Raw genomic sequence first — 18,930 nt, forward strand, 5'->3', positions numbered from 1 at the left:
CTGAATGATGAGCTCACATCTGTTACAATTGGTATGGAAAGTAAAACTGGCGTGAGTTGTCCATAAATATTTATTGTCAGGAAATATCAGTATGTACTGCTGTTTTTAGGAAAATAATGCCTATTTTATTATTGATACATAAAGTGGGACATTTATGTTTACTACCCATAATAACACAGGTAGTAATAAAACAATATTCTGTAAAGAGTATCAGAGAGGCAGAAACAAAGATGAAATTTTGGTTTCTAAAGCAAGTTTTACAAAAACATTATTTAAAGACCATACTACTATTCTCAATCCCTTTCAAAGTGTTAAAAAACTTTAAGTCAGTCAAGAATTGGCAACTAATTTTCAGAATCAATAATATGATCATAATTTCTGCCATAGAAAATGGCTTTGCTGTCAAAGACCATCTTGAGAACAGGCAGTATATCCATGCTGAATTCAACAGTTCTTACCTCCTAATGTGAGCCTTGATCATCTGGAAAGAAACAGGCTCCTTACTGAGTTCCATATCGTCCCTTCCTGCTCCCCAAAAGGCTTTTTTGAGGGAAAACTTTCCACAACAGGTCACTTTAAAACTACATAGATATGTATATGTGGTATGTAAGTGTATGGATGTTTATGTACATGTGTGTATGTATATGCATATGTGTATTTATGTGTGTGTTTATGTGTACACGTGTAGATGTATGTGCATATATGTAGGTGTGTGTACGTGTGTGTATTTGTATATGGATATGTATGTGACTGTGGATGTGTGCTTGCATATGTGTAGATATGTGTATATGTGTTTGTGTATCTGTATATATGTATATGTACATATGTGAATGTGTGTGTGTGCGTGTGTGTGTGTGTGTCTTCCCTCAAAGACCATCTGATTCTTTTTCCCATGCAGCAGATAGCACATGAGTAGTTTGCACCTAACTTTTAAAAGTCTTATGCGTATGGTTGGTGGCTGTCGGAACGAAAGTGATTTTTCAGGACAATGTCAGGCTGCAGAATCAAGGGCCCTGAGGAGAGAAACGGCAGGCAAATGCTGGGGTCGCGTTTGCTTTGGTGTTCCTTGCAGGTCAAAAAGACAGCAAGCTCTCGCCTTTCACTTTGCAAAATCTGAACAACATTTTGGAAACCTGGTCCCCACTGCTCTTACAGAAGGGAAAGGGACCCCTCGCCAGGAAGAGCCAGTTTCCCAACCCCAGAAGCCGGGGACCCTCAGCCCTCCCAGCAGCCTTCGCCCCCATGTTTGTCCCCACAGGCCACACACACGGCCATGCTCACCTCCTCCTGCGGAGGCTGCCCAGGCCCCTCACAGCCCGCAGGATCTGGGTCACACCTGAGCCAGCTCTGGGGACACTTCAAGGCTCTGCATTTCTTACATGTTTCTTTTCAATCCTGACCTTCTCTTAGATCACCCCAAAGGGACACCCCAAGCCCTGACCATTTACACAGATAGTCTTTTAACACTTGGAATGGAAGCGTTTGAGCAAAGAACACCAGAAACAGAACACCAGCCAGTCTCCTGCCAGATGGATGACATTATTTTCCACTCATTTAACGGAGAAAAATAATTGAACGAGGAACCCGGGTACACGTGTTGCTCTGAGTGTGGCGTGCGCAGTTGGGAAACCTCAGAACGGTGTGGCCCGACCGTGGCCATGCTGAGGGTTTTGTGGTCTCCAGACCACAAAATGTGAGATTTTCAGGATCTCACATTCAGAATCCCACATTTTCAGAAACACCACAGAAGAAGCTATTTATTTGGCTTTGTTGTTTTCCTAAAAATTAAGGAAATGATTTGGAGAGACTAGGCCTCCGGGTTCTTTCTTTTCTTTTCCCCACAGAATTTAGACATTATTCAAACATTTATTCTGTATCATCTTTTTAGTTTGTTTTTCAAAAAAGACATTTATCTTGTGATAATGGCTAGTTGCAGAATCTCAGTGAGATTCTCAGGTTTTCTTAATTGCAATTTCGTCTCATGCGCTTGAAATGCCAAGCACTAATGGTGTTTGAAGTGGGGCTGGCGTCTGATTCACCTTCAGAGTTATCTTGAGCTTTCGCCACAAGAATTTTAAACCTGACAGTGGTAAAGAAATGCCCTTCTTTCCTGATTGCTCCGTGTGCGTGGTATTCTGTAACCGAGGTCATTAAAGGTAGACGTCACAGTGGCAAGAGCCCGATAGGCCTGTCTCCTGGTGTGCCACCTCCATACTTTGGGACTTACCTGTTACAGTTTCTTGGCCTTGATTTCCTCCTCTGAAAAACAGGAGAATAAGCTCTGTTAAGCAGGATCAGTACAAGGATTAGATTCACTTATTAACATTCTCCTACATTTGAAATTCTAAATGAGCACAAAAGAGTTTCGCGACTGTCATACCTTTGAATGGGAACTAATAAAACTAAAAATCCCATGTTGCCAAGTTTATAATGCTGATTCATTTTATGCATCACTTTTCCTGAAGTTTCAGCATAAAATGTGCTCTCGATTATCTAAGAAAAATAATGCATAGAGAACTTTTTATGACCAAATACTCGTCTATACCACTCAACACTTTTGAATGGCTTTTCCCAATTACCTTCCCGGAATATACAGGGAACATAAATTAGTTCTACAGAATATCTAAAATAACTACAATTTAGGGGGTATGTGTGTAGCAAAACATCATGGAATGCACTCTAAAGAGAAATACATGTGAATTCAGATTGCATGTTCTTCAGGAGGGACTTATTCAGATGCTGCCCTTCCTTAGTGCAATTAACTGTGAACTGCCACAGTGAGATCAGAAGGTCGTGCCCAGCAAAGGTGAAACACAGTGATAAAAGCAGTCCCTCCATCAGCGAGGACAGGCTCAAGGTCAGCCAGTTGCCATTGAGATGCTAGACTGTGGCATGCAGATGGGAGCCTGGAACTGGTCGCTGGAAACCACACCAGCAAATTTAGAATTCCGTGCACTGATATCTACCCCACATGAGCAGAAGCTGAGTTTGGCCGTGGACCGACTGAACCCTGCGCCAGTTCCCATGTGTCAGGACTCGCTGGTGTGCAGAGTATTTGCTGCGGCTTTGATCTCATTGTTTTAGTTTACTGGCTCTCCTGATTTGGCATTAAATGCGTTAGAACCTAATCAGTTCCAAGATGGCTTTCACGATGCGGTTCCTTTTCCTAACTATTTCCAAATCAATTCACTTAGGGACATTATACGTTAAGAGTAGTTGTTGTTCTCATATGAATCTTGAGTCAGTTTTTCTTTTGTAAATAACTTCATTCTTTTTCATTGACCTCCTCAATATTTATTTCTAAATATTTTTAATTTTTAAAAATACTTAAGATTTCATTTGAAATAGAATTAAATGAAAGTTAAGGAAGCCTTATCATGAATCCAGTTCTGCAATGTCATTCTATTAATAGCTGCAGTCTAAATACCAGCCCCAGCCATCACAGCATGTCCATCGGGTAAATCCTCACTACGTGTGGCGCATGTTGTCCTCCCCAGCCCTGTACTAGTCCAGGAGGGAGTTATTCTGTTCCCTGCTTTACCTATGAGGAAATGAAGACCGGGAGTGGGGACAGGGGGAGCTGGTGCCAGGGCAGGGACAGAGCTTGTGCCCCCCACCTTGACCACAGCACCACTCAGTCCTCTTCTGTTTTTTTTTTTCTTTTTCTTTTTTATTGTATTTTATTTTGAGGTGGAGTTTCACTCTTGTTGCCCAGGCTGGAGTGCAGTGGTGCCATCTCAGCTCACCGCAACCTCCGCCTCCCAGGTTCAAGTGATTCTCCTGCCTCAGCCTCCCGAGTAGCTGGGATTACAGGCATGCACCACCACACTTGGCTAATTTTGTATTTTTAGTAGAGACTGGGTTGGTCAGTTTATAATGACCGTGTTAGTCAGTCTGGTCTCGAACTCCTGACCTCCGATGATCTGCCCACCTCGGCCTCCCAGAGTGCTGGGATTACAGGCATGAGCCACCACGCCCGGCCTCAGTCCTCTTCCAGTTACCCACTACCCTACCCAGAAGTCACGGCCAATCCCCACCCTGTGCCAACTCCAAATTCACTTAATTATCATACGCACATGTGCGCGTGCACGCGCGCGGACACACACACACACACACACACACACACACAGAGCAATCACTGAGTGACCATCTTAATGGGGATTGGGTTACATTCATAACCTATTTTGTAGGAGAGAATTTTCCAAGGGACCAAAAACGTTGACCAGACCCAAATCTAAAAAGTATTGCTGCCCCTGCGCCTGTGAAAATGCAAGGGACTGAGCCAATGGGAAGAAGGTGGGGAGAAGGGGCTGAGCGCCCCGCAGCCTGCCCCCACCCCTGGACCTGCGGCTGCCTCCACTTACTCCTGGGAACCTGGGCAAACCACTTCACTTCTCCAAGCCTCCATTGCCTCAACTTTCAGTAAGGATGCTAATCATAGCACCTGCCTCACAGTTGAGTTACTAAGATTAGATGAAATAATGCATTTAGGCACAGTTCAGCTCCTGGCAATAGAAAATATTCAACGGTGTTAGCACTGTCGCTATTACTGTGTCATGACTCAATGGGAGAGCACTTAAGCTAGTGCCTTCCACACAATGGTCACTTAAAAATGTCCTTAGTTAAATGAAATCGGATGCGCATGAGCTCAGCGTGAGGTCCGGGTCAGGGAGAGGAAGGGGCATTGGCGGGTAGGGGTTGCGTCGGTGGGGCCTCCTCTCTGCCTCTGACTGGCCTCTTTGCCCCTCTGCTTTCCTGGTCAAAGGTTCGTAAGCAAACGGTTTCTCCCACTCCTCGGAACATGGACTTCCTTTCTGGAAGGCACTGGCCTGGCCATCTACCTCAAATGCCTGTGTTCCTGGCTTCAGTGCCCGACTGCCCAGCGGCCTCTCCCTGAGTCTGGGTTCTCAGGTTTCTGCTCCGCCTCTAGATGACCCCTCTGCCCGCCAGAGCTGGCCTGCGGGTCACCCTGCAAGATGACCCTCTGCCTGCCCGAGTTGGCCTGCCGGTCACCCTGCAAGATGACCCTCTGCCTGCCCGAGCTGGCCTGCGGGGCATCTGCAGCCCACGGGTCCAGAGACCCGGATGCAACTATGGGGGCATCTGCAGCCCACGGGGCCAGAGACCCGGATGCAACTATGGGGGCATCTGCAGCCCACGGGGCCAGAGACCCGGATGCAACTATGGGCCCGCCCCGTTTCCTCAGGCAGCTAGATTTCTCTTCATATTCCTTTTCCAACAAACGTCTCTTGAACATCAACTGAGTTGATAGACACCACGGAGCCTAATTCTTGTAAATGAGATATTTTCACAGTAACTTCAGAACGTGGTATTTGTCAAGGGCCTCTAGAGAAGCACCAACATTGCTAGCGCTTAAAAGAAAGACGAATGTCTTCCGACTCTGGTGATTCAGAGATCAAGGCACCTTCACAGATTTTCATAAGCAGAGCTGGGGAAGGAACTCCAGCGGGAAGAAATGACTCAAGGCCAGATGAGGAGGTGGGGAGGCCCTGACTCTTGTCTGGGGGTAACAATCGTGGTTTAACTGGAGCCTGATGTTGCTGTGAGGGAGGATTAGAAGACAATTGGCCTGAAGCCCATCATGTAGGGCTTAATGCCAGGCCAAGGGAGGTGAAATTTATTCAACAGATAATGGTACATTTCTGAAGGTTTTCCCCAGTGGAGAAATGCAACACGAGCTGAGCTAACGAAGGTTTAAGTAGGCAGTGGAAAAGGGTGAATTTAAAGGGATAGAGAGAAGGCAGGAGAGGGCGGTGGGGAGGTTCTTCCAACAGGAAGGTAAATTTGGAGACAGACCATAAGGGACAAAGTGCGGTGGTGGCAACAGAAACAGAAAGGAAGACCAACCTCGACAATCGAGGGGCTGGGGGATAGGATGGGCTTAAGCCAGCTCCTCCTACACTTTCACAAGTGGCAAGACCAAACTCTTTTGGTAGCGTAATCCAATGTCTTACCATTTTTCATGGAACCACATTTGCACTAAAATGAAGCATAAGAAATTCAGAATGGAGGAGGAATTGTTATGGGAAACTATCACTGGGCCCATGGTTTTTTGTTTTGTATTTTTGAGATGGAGTCTTGCTCTGTCACCCAGGCTGGAGTGCAATGGCACGATCCCGGCTCACTGCAACCTCCACCTCTGGGTTCAAGCGATTCTCCTGCCTCGGCCTCCTGAGTAGCTGGGATTACAGGCATCTGCCACCACGCCCAGCTAATTTATGTATTATTTATTTATTTATTTATTTATTTATTTATTTATTTATTAGTAGAGGTAGGGTTTCACCATGTTAACAGGCTGGTCTCAAACTCCTGACCTCAGGTGATCCACCCTCCTTGGCCTCCCAGAGTGCTGGGATTACAGGTGTGAGCCACCATGCCCAGTCCCCAATGGTTGTTTTAAATGGCACACAATTTGAAAACATCTAAATTTCCTGACCATTTGGCTAACCTTAATACTCTTTAATAATATTGAGTAATCTAAACCAGATTAGTTCAAAGTTCTGTTTCTTTCGATTTCTTTAAAAAGATTTTCCTCCATTCCTTGTGCGTTGCTATTACAGAAGACGATTGTTACCTTCTGATCAATGAGCAGGCGATCTCACAAACTTGCAAGGATTTTTTTCAAAGATAGAAATAGATACAGATTGATCCCGAATGTAAAAATCAAGCATGGTGCTAATATTTAGACATTTTCCCAGTGTATCCAGGGATTATTTGAGTCACCAGAAAAGATTTTTCGTGACTTTCCTTTATTCTTAACATGAAAAGTTTAGCAGCAAGTCAAGTTTCTGGAAAATCCTATGAACCATCTTGTTCTTTGGAGAGCTTAACGACACCTAGGTCATCAACAACAATCAACAATGAACTACTGATTTCAGCTGTAATGATCGAATAGCAGTGCCTTAAATCCTTCCTGGCAGGGATGGCAGCATTGCATGCACATGTATATGTGCACGTGCCAGAGTAAGCCAGTGTGTCGGCACCAAAGTTACCTCTGTGGTTTGGAACATCCAGAGGCCCAAAGCCAGCCCTTAGCTCCATGCAGGTAAAAAGGGTAAGAAAGTGCAACAGTTAAAGCAAAACAACGGAGTGAAGCCTCCTGTGCTTATTTCTAAGTAATCAAAGCAGCTGTATAACCACAAGGCAGCTGTCCCAGGCCGACTGCTGACCGCGTAGCTGACAGTTACATCATGAACTATGGGAATGTGATTTTTAGAAATTTCACTTATTACCTACCTACCCATAGTTCATGAGATGAAAAAGTTTTGTAACTAAAATATGTAACTTCCACATAAAGAATCGGGGAATTAAGAGGACATATAACAACAAGATAAACATACATAATGAAGGTCCACGTTACCATTAGAGAAAGTGAACATAAATACTGAAATATTAAAGTAAGGTATACAGGGAATATAGGTTTACAGTGTTGTGATTTTTAAGTAGAATTTTTAATCATTTTTGGAAACTAAACAAAAATCCAGAAGAAAGCATATGTTTTTCTCATCATAAATATAAAAAAAAACTGTGAAAAGAAAATGGCAATACTAACCACATTTTGATACATTCTCATAAAGTCTAGTAACAATAACTTGTAGCACTTTAAAGTTTTCTAGTTCCGACCTAGATTTTATTTTTGCCAAGATACAACCTAGCCTGATAGCTCCAATAGCAATTACAGAATATGACCCAATTATTTCTTTACCCCAAAAAAAGAATTAACATTTTTTTGGTTAGGAAACAGAAGATATTTTAATGAAAATGATCTAAAACAAAAAATGCAATTGTGGTAAAATAGATGAGGAAATTGTACTTCTTTGTATTAAAATATTTTTCATAAAACATTAAAAATATATTAATGAGAATTTAATCTCATATAAGAAAGTTAATATGCTATAATATTGCTTTATGTATGTTTATACGAAATTGCAGGGAAGTAAAACAAATTATGTCATCATAATATTATTTTGTATCCCCTACAGAAATATTTTTCTAAAACCACTAAAAAAGCATATTACAGACTTAGTGAGGAGGCTACCTGTAAACAAATTATTTTCATGGAGAAGCAAGGAAAATTACTAAAAACAAAATTTACATTTAAAATGTAGTCAATAAAGGTCAGGTGGTCAATGTTGGTCTCAGTTTTCCCCAAATGTAAAATGGCAGCCCAAGGAAAAGAGAACCCTTGGACAAAATTTGAAAGGAAAGACATATTTTTAAGGATCAGTTAGGAACAACTTTTTATTTTCTTTTATAGTAAATTTTCTGACAGCCATATCCTTGCATTTAAATTCTACCAATCACAGTGACTCAAAATTATAATTTGTAATTATAATTGTTAATTGCTTAATGAATAATTAATTTCACGGATAATTTGAAAGCTATAGATGGATGATAGATTAGCTAGATAATAGTAGAGAATTTTAAGATTAGAAGGAAAACAGTTTTCATCTGAATAATATGTCCATTATAAAGAAATGTTTTAAGTGGTATTTTTTATTTCACTTTGTTTTCATATATATCACAACTGAATTTCTCAGCCAGAGCATCTATAAAGACATTTCATTATTTTGCATATGGTGGCTTCCCTTGATGTTTGGTGGTTGAACTTAACCTTTCTGTACCATGGGCTCCTCCTCTGTAAAAATGTGAGCAGTAACATTATCAACTTTCCAAGGTTGTTGTGGGGATTAATGATAATTCAAATTAAATAAGCTAAATGTATTTAAATGCTTAGCATAGTGCCTGACACACAGTAAGAATTAAAATTTAGGTCAAACCACATGAAATTGACATTTTTTAGCCAAAAATAGTTGAATATTGGTAACGTTATCTGGTTCATTATAAAGCAGTATTCACTTTTATAATTATTCTAGGCTACGTGCCTATTTTTAAAAACGTAAATGCATACAAAAGAAAAAATGACACGGACCAAAAAGTATTTAAAACCAAGTAATCCACAGATTAGGGGGAGCTCCTGTCCTAGTGATTACAAGGGCAACCATAAGGAATTTCTGTGTTAATTGGCTTGGCCACACCGACCCTGAGTGCCCTTAGCAAGGAAGCAGACTGTAAGGGAAACAGCCGAGGCTTCAGCTTTAGGTTGACCTGAGATCAAATCCCACTTTGACAATTTGCTTATCCGTACAGTGGGTAGATTTGGAATATTAATGAATGCACCATGAACTCCTTGAATTGATCTTATTACGGAAGTGAAAGAAAGTAACATTTTTTAGCACCCCATAATTGTCAAGCTTTTGGCTAGGTGCTGTCTATAAATTAGTTCATTTAATTGTTAGAACTATCATGTAAGAAGCACTGATACTGTTATTATAATAATGATTATAATTATAGCAAACTCTGCTGCAGGACTTACTAGTAGATAGCAGCTGCTTTGCATATATACCCTATTTAACCTTCACAGCCACACGCTAACATAGATCCCTGGGAGGAATATTCGAGAGTTTCTACCGTCTTCTTCAGCATCATGGCCAACCTCATAGAATTAAGGATTAAATGAAGGAGCATATATAAAACTCCTAGCCTGATGCCTAACACCTTGCTTCCCACAGGGCCAATTCAGGGTCCTTGTCCCATGCCCTGAGGCCCTGAGTAGCCCTGGCCTTCTGCTATCAGAAGGGCTTCCTTAGCAAACCCCACGCAGTTCTAAGCTCTATAACCCAGAGCAGCAGGAGGCTGTCTTCATACCGCAGCCCCTGGGGGGTGTTAGGAGACTCGTGGAAACCCATTTTACTTTATTCTTCAGGAAATATAGACCCCCAAAGTCTATTTCTTGCCAAAAGCTCTAATTTGCTATCTTATAGTGGTCAGGTTTTCGGGGTAGAATAGTAGAACTAATTAAAAAGGGAGTCCATTGAGTTCCTTCAAGCAGAAAACAATCATAACAGGACTTAAAGGAATTTAGTATTTTGAGTAATTTTCTTCACCTTCAGGCATTTTTTTTTTTTTTTTTTGAGATGGAATCTCGCCCTGTCGCCCAGGCCAGGCTGGAGTGCAGTAGCACAATCTCGGCTCACTGCAAACTCCACCTCCCGAGTTCAAGCAGTTCTCTGCCTCAGCCTCCCGAGTAGCTGGGATTACAGGCACCCGCCACCACGCCCGGCTAATTTTTGTATTTTTAGTAGAGACGGGGTTTCACCATCTTGGCCAGGCTGGTCTTGAACTTCTGACTGAGTGATCCACTCACCTCGGCCTCCAAAAGTGCTGGTGGAATTACAGGCGTGAGCCACTGCACCCAGCCCACCATCAGACTTTTTACATGGAGAATGTTTGGGGGCCCAGTGATGTAGTTCTTTATGGGATTCATAAAAGGTTTCCTGACAGACACACTACTCGAGTAATGACTGTAGCACGCAGAGATATGTGCAGCCCAGCCATTTATTTCACTCATTTTAATGTACTTTGCTCTTTCAGACAGGGCAATAATTAGACCTGCCAGTAGCTTTTCGATATGAGAAAAACCACTTTAAATGCTCCACACTGATTTCTGTAAACAGCTTGCTTTTTCTTAATTTATAATGTTATCTCTTCTAACAGGCCATAACTACATAAAGGGACATGAAAAAAGTAAAAGAAATACCCAGATAATTTCGAACTTAAGATCACATGTACTGAACTATCTATCCAAACCATTATTTTACCTTAACTTGAATAGCTGTCAATTGTCGATCTGATTTTGCAATAGCTCACTGCCTATCAGAAATTCCAAATCTTTTTGTAATGTTTGTTTTTAACTTTCAAAACTGCTCTCAATGTAATATCTTTCTTCCTGCGACGAAGCTTTGTTTCTTTAGTTAAATTGAAATAAGACTATGTAAAGACTTTGTCTCCCTATTATTCACTAAAGAGGGTGAACAAAATCACCAGACCTCAGAACAAAATTGACACGCTGGTGCTTACTTGTGCTTAAAGGGAATGTCAGCACACCCACTGAAACACTTCTTCAGTGGAGGTCACGGTTCAGGTTGCTGTCATGGTTTTATAAGGAGGCTCGTGTTGCAGCTGTCTGCACTGTCCCTAGCCTGAAGATAAATAGCAGACTTCAGTTTCCACTGCTACTGGTCTTTTAACCTTCAATAAGAACAAATACTTCTGCCTTAGCTTCATCTGCCTCCAAGTTTATCTCCCAGGACCTAGTGAGCTATCTCTTATCTATCTCCTTCCCAGCCTTCGGCTTGGGCTTCCTAGAGCTCAAGAGCATCCCAGCCCACTCTCATCTTTAGAGGCTCCCCATACATTAAAAAATGTAGAAATGCCAACACAAGTTCAAATCAATTGCAATATATCATGAATGTTTACATTGAACAAATGCACAGTTTTCACATATAAACCAAAATAACGACTTTATGTGTAGCCTCATTGAGACTTAATCCAACTTAAGACACTTTGTAAACCTGAGTGCTGCACCCAGAAGTGTGAGTTCTTGCCTCTGATTAGCGACCCCTCACAGCCACCTGATGTGTGGGTGGGTGTGCAGTCATAAGGATGTAAAGCAAGCTTTTTAGAAACCTAATTCACTGTAAATGTCCCTCCTTCTGTATATGACCGTCAATTCAGCTTCTCACAATGATGGACTGACCGTGCAGTGTCCTCTGCATTGCTTAACACAATCCCTCCGATTCTTCGGTGCCCAAGGTGGTACCCGGGGACACCTGGGCACCTTTAGAAGTGATAGTGACTCTTCAGCACATCTCTCTGCTCTCTGAAATAGTGCTTATTGCATCGGTCAAAAAGAAATGAATGCTGGAGTGGCTTGTGCACACCAAAAAATCTAACTTCTGAGATCTTCTGGTCTACTCCCTAGCTTCCCAGGGTGATAAGATGAGACTTTGTTTTTTTTATAACCTCTACCCAGTAGACAAATAGGCCAAAGATAAGAACAAATCACTCTCACAAAGGAAAAAAAAAAAAAAAAGCCCACACAGCAAAATAATACATGGGAAAAGGTTAACCCTCCTTAGTAATTAGAAAAATGCTAACTAAAGCAACCTTAGAGTAGCATTTTATAGACGCTGGATTTTACTTCTAACACCCAATGCTGTGATAAAGCAGGCACCCGTGTGTGTTGCTGGAACATCATACACTGGCCTAACCTTTCTGAACAATCAATGTGGCAGCCTATACCAGTAACCACAAAATGTTCATATTCTTTGAAGCAGTAACCTCACTTTTCAGAATTCTTTGAAGGAAATAATACAACTAAGGAAAAAGACTTTATGCACAAAGATGTCGATTGCATCACTCACAAAAATTGTGCAAATCTGGAGGTAGACTTAATGTCTCTAGCCAAAGAAGAACAGCTGAGTAACTTGTATTCCTTCCACTCCATAGCTATTAAACAGCCATGACAAATGATAATTAGGTATAGTAGATATCAATGTTGAAAACCACAGATGCCATAACTCGGTGAAATCATCCTCTCCGGTAACAACGTATTCCAACCTCAAGGTCTTTGCCTTTGCTGTTCTGCACTGCACGTCCTTCTCAAGCTTATTTCTTTCTCCCAAGCCGACTTCTCCACACTAAGATGTCAGCTTAAATTTAATTTTCCCAGGGAGATCTTCTGGATCATCGTGCCTGTAGTGGCCCCCCAAGTCCATCTCTACCACATCACCTTTCCGTTCCTTGCCAGGACTTCTCACTCTGAAGTACTCTTATTTAATGGTTGGTTACCTGGCATATTACCGGACTCCTCTGCCAGAATGTGAGCCCCCTAGTCTACATTCCCACTCTAGTCCAATAACCTATCCTCAGCTGCTGAAGCTCTAGAACACAGCTGGTCTTCTTGAAATCACAGAATTTGGATGATGACATCTGAGTTCATATTAGAAGCTGGTTCCTGAGTCCCACCTTGGGTTTATTGCCTTGTTCTTTTATCCTCCGACTGGGAAGCCAGTTTACAAACAGACACTGATCTAAGCACCAGGCAGGCCATGTGGCCAAATGAAGAGAGCTGTATTTCACCAAGGCGAATGCTCCAGCTGTTGCTCTGGGGGTCCTTCCCACCACCCAAGCCCCATAGACATGTCAGGAACCATCAGCCTGACCTGCCCGCCCTGCCCTGCAGCCAGAGCCTACCTGTGATGAGGAGAGTGGAGGACGGAGTTGGCGTCCTCGAGGCCAGGAAGGTTGCCTGTCCCTCAGCACTTCCTCTGCCAGACTACCTTGACTCCCCAAATTCCCACCACTGGAGCTGCTCCTTTGAGCCAAAGGTGTCTGTAAAAACTAAACATAGGCCGGGCACGGTGCTCATGCCTGTAATCCCAGCACTTTGGGAAGCCGAGATGGGTGGATCATGAGGTCAGGAGTTCGAGATTAGCCTGGCCAACATAGTGAAACCCCGTCTCTACTAAAAATACAAAAATTAGCTGGGCATGGGGGCGCGTGCCTGTAGTCCCAGCTACTCAGGAGGCTGAGCCAGGAGAATCGCTTGAACCAGGGAGGCAGAGGTTGCAGTGAGCTGAGATGGCACCACTACACTCCAGCCTGGGCAACAGAGGGAGACTCCGTCTCAAAAAACAAACAAACAAACAAAAATATATAGCCTAGACTGAGGACCCACCATCACATGGCAAGTCTTTAAGTCCAGGGTCTTGCTGATAGAAGCACGTAGGGGGCACAGAGCTCCCAGTACAGATATTTCCAAGAGGCTGGAACTAAGTGGAATGACCTATCCGGAGGCCTTGGGCAGGTGAAGGACAACAGAACTCTGGGAGGTAACACTGGGGTGAAGCCAGAAAATCAGTTGAGCCCTTTACCCGGGTCTCCATCAACCTCTGGAGGTTTACATTGTCCAGACCTAAGATGGCAGGCGCCAGACTTAGTGGAAGCTTGGTGAGTGAGCCTGCTTACCAGAGCATTTGCCTCAGTTTACTCGGCGCTCTCAGTCTACTCTGCAGATGACGTTGAATTTGGAAGCCTGGTCCAGGGCAGGAGCTCTGATGTCTACCCCATCCCAAAGGGCCTAGGACCATGGCGCTGAAGAGTCTGGAAGAGGACGGAGGGTTTCTTTGGGCTCAGAGGCCAACGTAGCAATCTATGCAGAGAAGGTGGCGGCAGATGCGGGGATTTTCGCCTCAGTAGAGAAGCAGGAGGGAGTCTCCTCGAAGCCTCTGCCCTCACTCTCTTCCTGCAGGGAAAGATGTGAGCCAGGATGCTGCCAATGCCTCTTACTATCTCCTGCTTAACCGGGCTGTCTCCTCATGGCCAGCAACGGGCAAGGAGATAGTCTCTCTGTCAATTCAGCTACTTATCTGACATAAATTGGAATTATAACACACGTATTAAGTGCCTTTAGTGCCTCAAAACACAAAATCAGGAAACCGGAATATAAATTATTTTGCAAATATTAAATCCCATAGTGATACGACAAAAGAATGACCTTTTTGTGGCTTAAAGCACAAGTATCAGGTGTGCATTTGAAAATAAAATCTGCTTCCTCCCATGAGTTTAGTAGGGCCACGTCCGCTGCTTCCCATGAGTTTAGTAGGGCCACGTCCACTGCTTCCCATGAGTTTAGTAGGGCCACGTCCACTGCTTCCCATGAGTTTAGTAGGGCCACGTCTGCTGCTTCCCATGAGTTTAGTAGGGCCACGTCCGCTGCTTCCTCTCGTGAGTTTAGTAGGGCCACGTCCACTGCTTCCCGTGAGTTTAGTAGGGCCACATCCACTACTTCCCGTGAGTTTAGTAGGGCCACGTCCACTGCTTCCCGTGAGTTTAGTAGGGCCACATCCACTGCTTCCCGTGAGTTTAGTAGGACCACGTCCACTGCTTCCCGTGAGTTTAGTAGGGCCACGTCCACTGCTTCCCGTGAGTTTAGTAGGGCCACGTCCACTGCTTCCCCTGAGTTTAGTAGGGCCACGTCCGCTGCTTCCCATGAGTTTAGTAGGGCCACGTCCGCTGCTTCCCATGAGTTTAGTAGGGCCACGTCCGCTGCTTCCCATGAGTTTAGTAGGGCCACGTCCGCTGCTTCCTCTCGTGAGTTTAGTAGGGCCACGTCCACTGCTTCCCGTGAGTTTAGTAGGGCCACATCCACTACTTCCCGTGAGTTTAGTAGGGCCACGTCCACTGCTTCCCGTGAGTTTAGTAGGGCCACATCCACTGCTTCCCGTGAGTTTAGTAGGGCCACGTCCACTGCTTCCCGTGAGTTTAGTAGGGCCACGTCCACTGCTTCCCGTGAGTTTAGTAGGGCCACGTCCACTGCTTCCCGTGAGTTTAGTAGGGCCACGTCCACTGCTTCCCGTGAGTTTAGTAGGGCCACGTCCACTGCTTCCCGTGAGTTTAGTAGGGCCACGTCCACTGCTTCCCGTGAGTTTAGTAGGGCCACGTCCACTGCTTCCCGTGAGTTTAGTAGGGCCACGTCCACTGCTTCCCGTGAGTTTAGTAGGGCCACGTCCACTGCTTCCCGTGAGTTTAGTAGGGCCACGTCCACTGCTTCCCGTGAGTTTAGTAGGGCCACGTCCACTGCTTCCCGTGAGTTTAGTAGGGCCACGTCCACTGCTTCCCGTGAGTTTAGTAGGGCCACGTCCACTGCTTCCCGTGAGTTTAGTAGGGCCACGTCCACTGCTTCCCCTGAGTTTAGTAGGGCCACGTCCACTGCTTCCCGTGAGTTTAGTAGGGCCACGTCCACTGCTTCCTGTGAGTTTAGTAGGGCCACGTCCACTGCTTCCCATGAGTTTAGTAGGGCCACGTCCACTGCTTCCCGTGAGTTTAGTAGGGCCACATCCACTGCTTCCTCTCATGAGTTTAGTAGGGCCACATCCACTGCTTCCCGTGAGTTTAGTAGGGCCACATCCACTGCTTCCCGTGAGTTTAGTAGGGCCACGTCCACTGCTTCCCGTGAGTTTAGTAGGGCCACATCCACTGCTTCCCGTGAGTTTAGTAGGGCCACGTCCACTGCTTCCTCTCGTGAGTTTAGTAGGGCCACATCCACTGCTTCCCATGAGTTTAGTAGGGCCACGTCTGCTGCTTCCCGTGAGTTTAGTAGGGCCACATCCGCTGCTTCCTGTTGGCTTATCAGGGCTGCATGTCTCACAGTCAGCCAGCAGTCTAGGGAATGGGCCAGTCATGAGCTGTGCTCCTAAATTTGGAAAAATCAGGACTTTGTGGAGACAAAAAGGAAGTAAACAGAGCTACCATCCTTCAGATGACCACGCCTGGGTGCCATTTGCAGAAGAAGAGCCAGTCTTTTCCCCATTCAGTTAAGCACCAACATATTAACTATATCTGAAGTAAAACGGAACGATTAAGTGTAAGCTTAAGCTATAAATTGTTTGCTCATAAAGTCCTACGACCAAGTATCTTAATCAGAGATGTAAGCAGGGTGCAAGGTACCAGTCTAGACTAAAAAAACTCATAAAGGGACATCCCAAAGATGAGGGCTCCAAGTTCAAAGTGAGTCCAGATAACAATGTCCTGCTCTCCCTCATGGCCTGAGGATGAAGCAGCTGCTCTTTAAAAGTGTTGCTCCTTTGTGAGGTTGTAGAGTAAACTCATTTTATTAAACAGTAAAGCAAAAAACACTCCATGGCGTTCTGTGGGGCTATACTTCCTGTCCTCTGCCAGAGGACAGTTAAATGATGGCCAGTCTACTCTTACCTGGGAGCTACAGTATAGACAAAATAGCAGCTGCAGTAATAATAGTTGTCGAAATTTATCAACAGCACGTTAAATTAATATAAACATAATGCATGTTCTCTTATTTTTGTCCTGGAACCTGTCCTTACAGATGGATATTATTTCCCCTGTTTCAGTGGACCTGGGATGCATGGCCATTTGTGTTCAACAAGAGCACGCCTCCGCCCCTCAGGGGTCCTGTTGTTTCATTTCCAAGCTGCCTTTGTCCAGACTAATCTTAATGTCCTGATTCAGGGGAAAGCCATCGGGTACACTAAACTGAGGAATTTTAAGAGATAAAAATGTAACTCGGACAAATAAACATTCTTTATTCAAAAGTATCAAAAGTCAGCATATTTCACCTATCAACATTTCCAACAAGCTTCAGTGTCTATTGTGCAAACCCAATTTTGCTGCTGTGGCAAATTAAATGGCCACATTCAAAATTTCCCCCCACAGTTTAGATACTGTTCTCTCTCTCTCTCTTTTTTTTGTTTGTTTTTTTTTTTGTTTTTTTTTTTTTTGTAAGATGTGGCCAAAACTTTGATTGGGCTTTAAAGCCTTAAACATTTGTAAAAATATCAGGCAAGCTCAAGCATTTTCAGACTGTGTCCTGCATTAATACACTTGGGGCAAAGTGGATGTCTCTTGCCACATTTAACTCACCAGTGTAGAAGCTGATAAAGTCTGATAGCCAGAGCTTGGAAAGATATTTCTAGGTTATTTTTAACTAAGACAGTTGTAAAAGGCGTGATGGATTTAACTCCGTCACTTTCAGAGCAGTTAACTGAGTTCAGCCGGCAGACTGCTTTGATTTGTTCATTAAATGTATTATGTTTGCATTACTTGAGTTCATTTGATGAGATATTCCCACTCTGTAAAATATCCAGCTAAGGATTTGGAAATCTATTCAAATTTTGCATCCATTAATTCATTTTAGAATTTTCAAAGAGTAGGTACTTTAGGCAAGCTGAGATATATCCCAAATATTCGGGGAAACATCCAATCTACAGAAATGGTGTAACGTGTTTTTTCATCGTAAGCACGATTGGTGAGTTTATCCATTTAATTATTTTTCTTGCTAGAACAAGCAGTACATCAAGGCCATGAGAATCTTTTACTTTGTAGCTCTGTGCCCTGCTGTGCAGCCCAGTCACCTACAATGATTCAGCCTTATCTTGTTATGATGGTGAGCACTGGGATGGCTATGCAAAGGCTTCTAAGTTCTGAGTTCATCATTTTAGAAATGCGTTTCCCCATAGTTTAATGTGTTTGCTGATAACATTTATTAGAAATCTGAGATGAGCAGGGTGAGGGGGCCAAGCCTGTAATCCCAGCACTTTGGGAGACCGAGGTGGGTGGATGACTTAAGTCAAGACGTTCGAGATCAGCTTGGGCAACATGGCAAAACCCCATCTCTACAAAGATAAAATAATTAACCAGGCGTGGTAGTGCGTGGTCCCAGCTACTCGGGAGGCTGAGGCAGGAGAATTGTTGGAGCCCAGGATGCCGAGATTGCAGTGAGCTGAGATCGTGCCACTGCACTCTAGCCTGGGTGACAGCGTGAGACCCTGTCTCACAAAAAAGAAAAAAAGACATCTGAGATGAATTTTTATTTTTGTGCCTCAATCACAGAAAAAAAAATCAGAGCTGAAAACAGGTTGTATCTGGCATCATTAACATTACCTGGAAATGGAGAAGTCTGATAGCAGCTGCGAGGCTGGCTCATTTTTAAAAGTTTTCACCACCAGTGTAGAGATGGTTACAATTATTTCCAGTAGGTTTTATCACTCCTGAGGGCAGCCATCAGTAGTTCTTTTCCAATCAAAATCATCTATTTTGCTGTTTCGCGAGCTGGTTGAAAATTACCATGTAGCTATGAAATAAACCATACAAAACAAAATTTAGATATTAAATGAAAGCACTATAAAAATCCGATGTGTTCTTCTTCTTGGAGCAAAAGCTGCTAAAAAGTAAATGGGACCAGGTGCAGTGGCTCATGCCTGTAATCCCAGCACTTTGGGGGGCTGAGACGGGGGGATCACCTGAGGTCAGGGATTGGAGACCAGCCTGGCCAACATGGTGAAACCCCATCTCTACTAAAGAAAAAAAAATACAAAAATTAGCCAGGCATGGTGGCGGGCGCCTGTAATCTCAGCTACGCAGGAGGCTGAGGCAGGAGAATCACTTGAACAGGGAAGGTGGAGGTTGCAGCGAGCCGAGATTGAGCCATCACACTCCAGCCTGGGTGACAGAGCAAGACTCCGTTTCAAA

The 18,930-nt window shown here is 43.9% G+C and overlaps 1 protein-coding gene and 1 long non-coding RNA gene across 17 annotated transcripts in view; one reads left to right on the forward strand and one right to left on the reverse strand.

The window, feature by feature from the left end:
• PACRG (parkin coregulated) overlaps window positions 1-18,930 on the forward strand; it is a 640,692-nt gene that overhangs the window by 553,543 nt on the left and 68,219 nt on the right. The gene's annotated exons all lie outside the window — the stretch shown is intronic.
• Window positions 1-18,930, reverse strand: part of LOC103786356 (uncharacterized) — a 44,082-nt gene that overhangs the window by 4,362 nt on the left and 20,790 nt on the right. For all 8 annotated transcript variants that reach the window (XR_004672254.3, XR_008625816.2, XR_004672253.3 and 5 more), the window contains 2 exons: window positions 18,343-18,532; window positions 2,228-2,259 (listed from right to left, as the gene is read on the reverse strand). This is a non-coding gene — a long non-coding RNA (uncharacterized LOC103786356). The remainder of the gene's footprint in view (window positions 1-2,227; window positions 2,260-18,342; window positions 18,533-18,930) is intronic.

Source organism: Pan paniscus, chromosome 5 (genome assembly GCF_029289425.2).
Source record: "Pan paniscus chromosome 5, NHGRI_mPanPan1-v2.0_pri, whole genome shotgun sequence".
Lineage (NCBI taxonomy): Eukaryota > Metazoa > Chordata > Mammalia > Primates > Hominidae > Pan > Pan paniscus.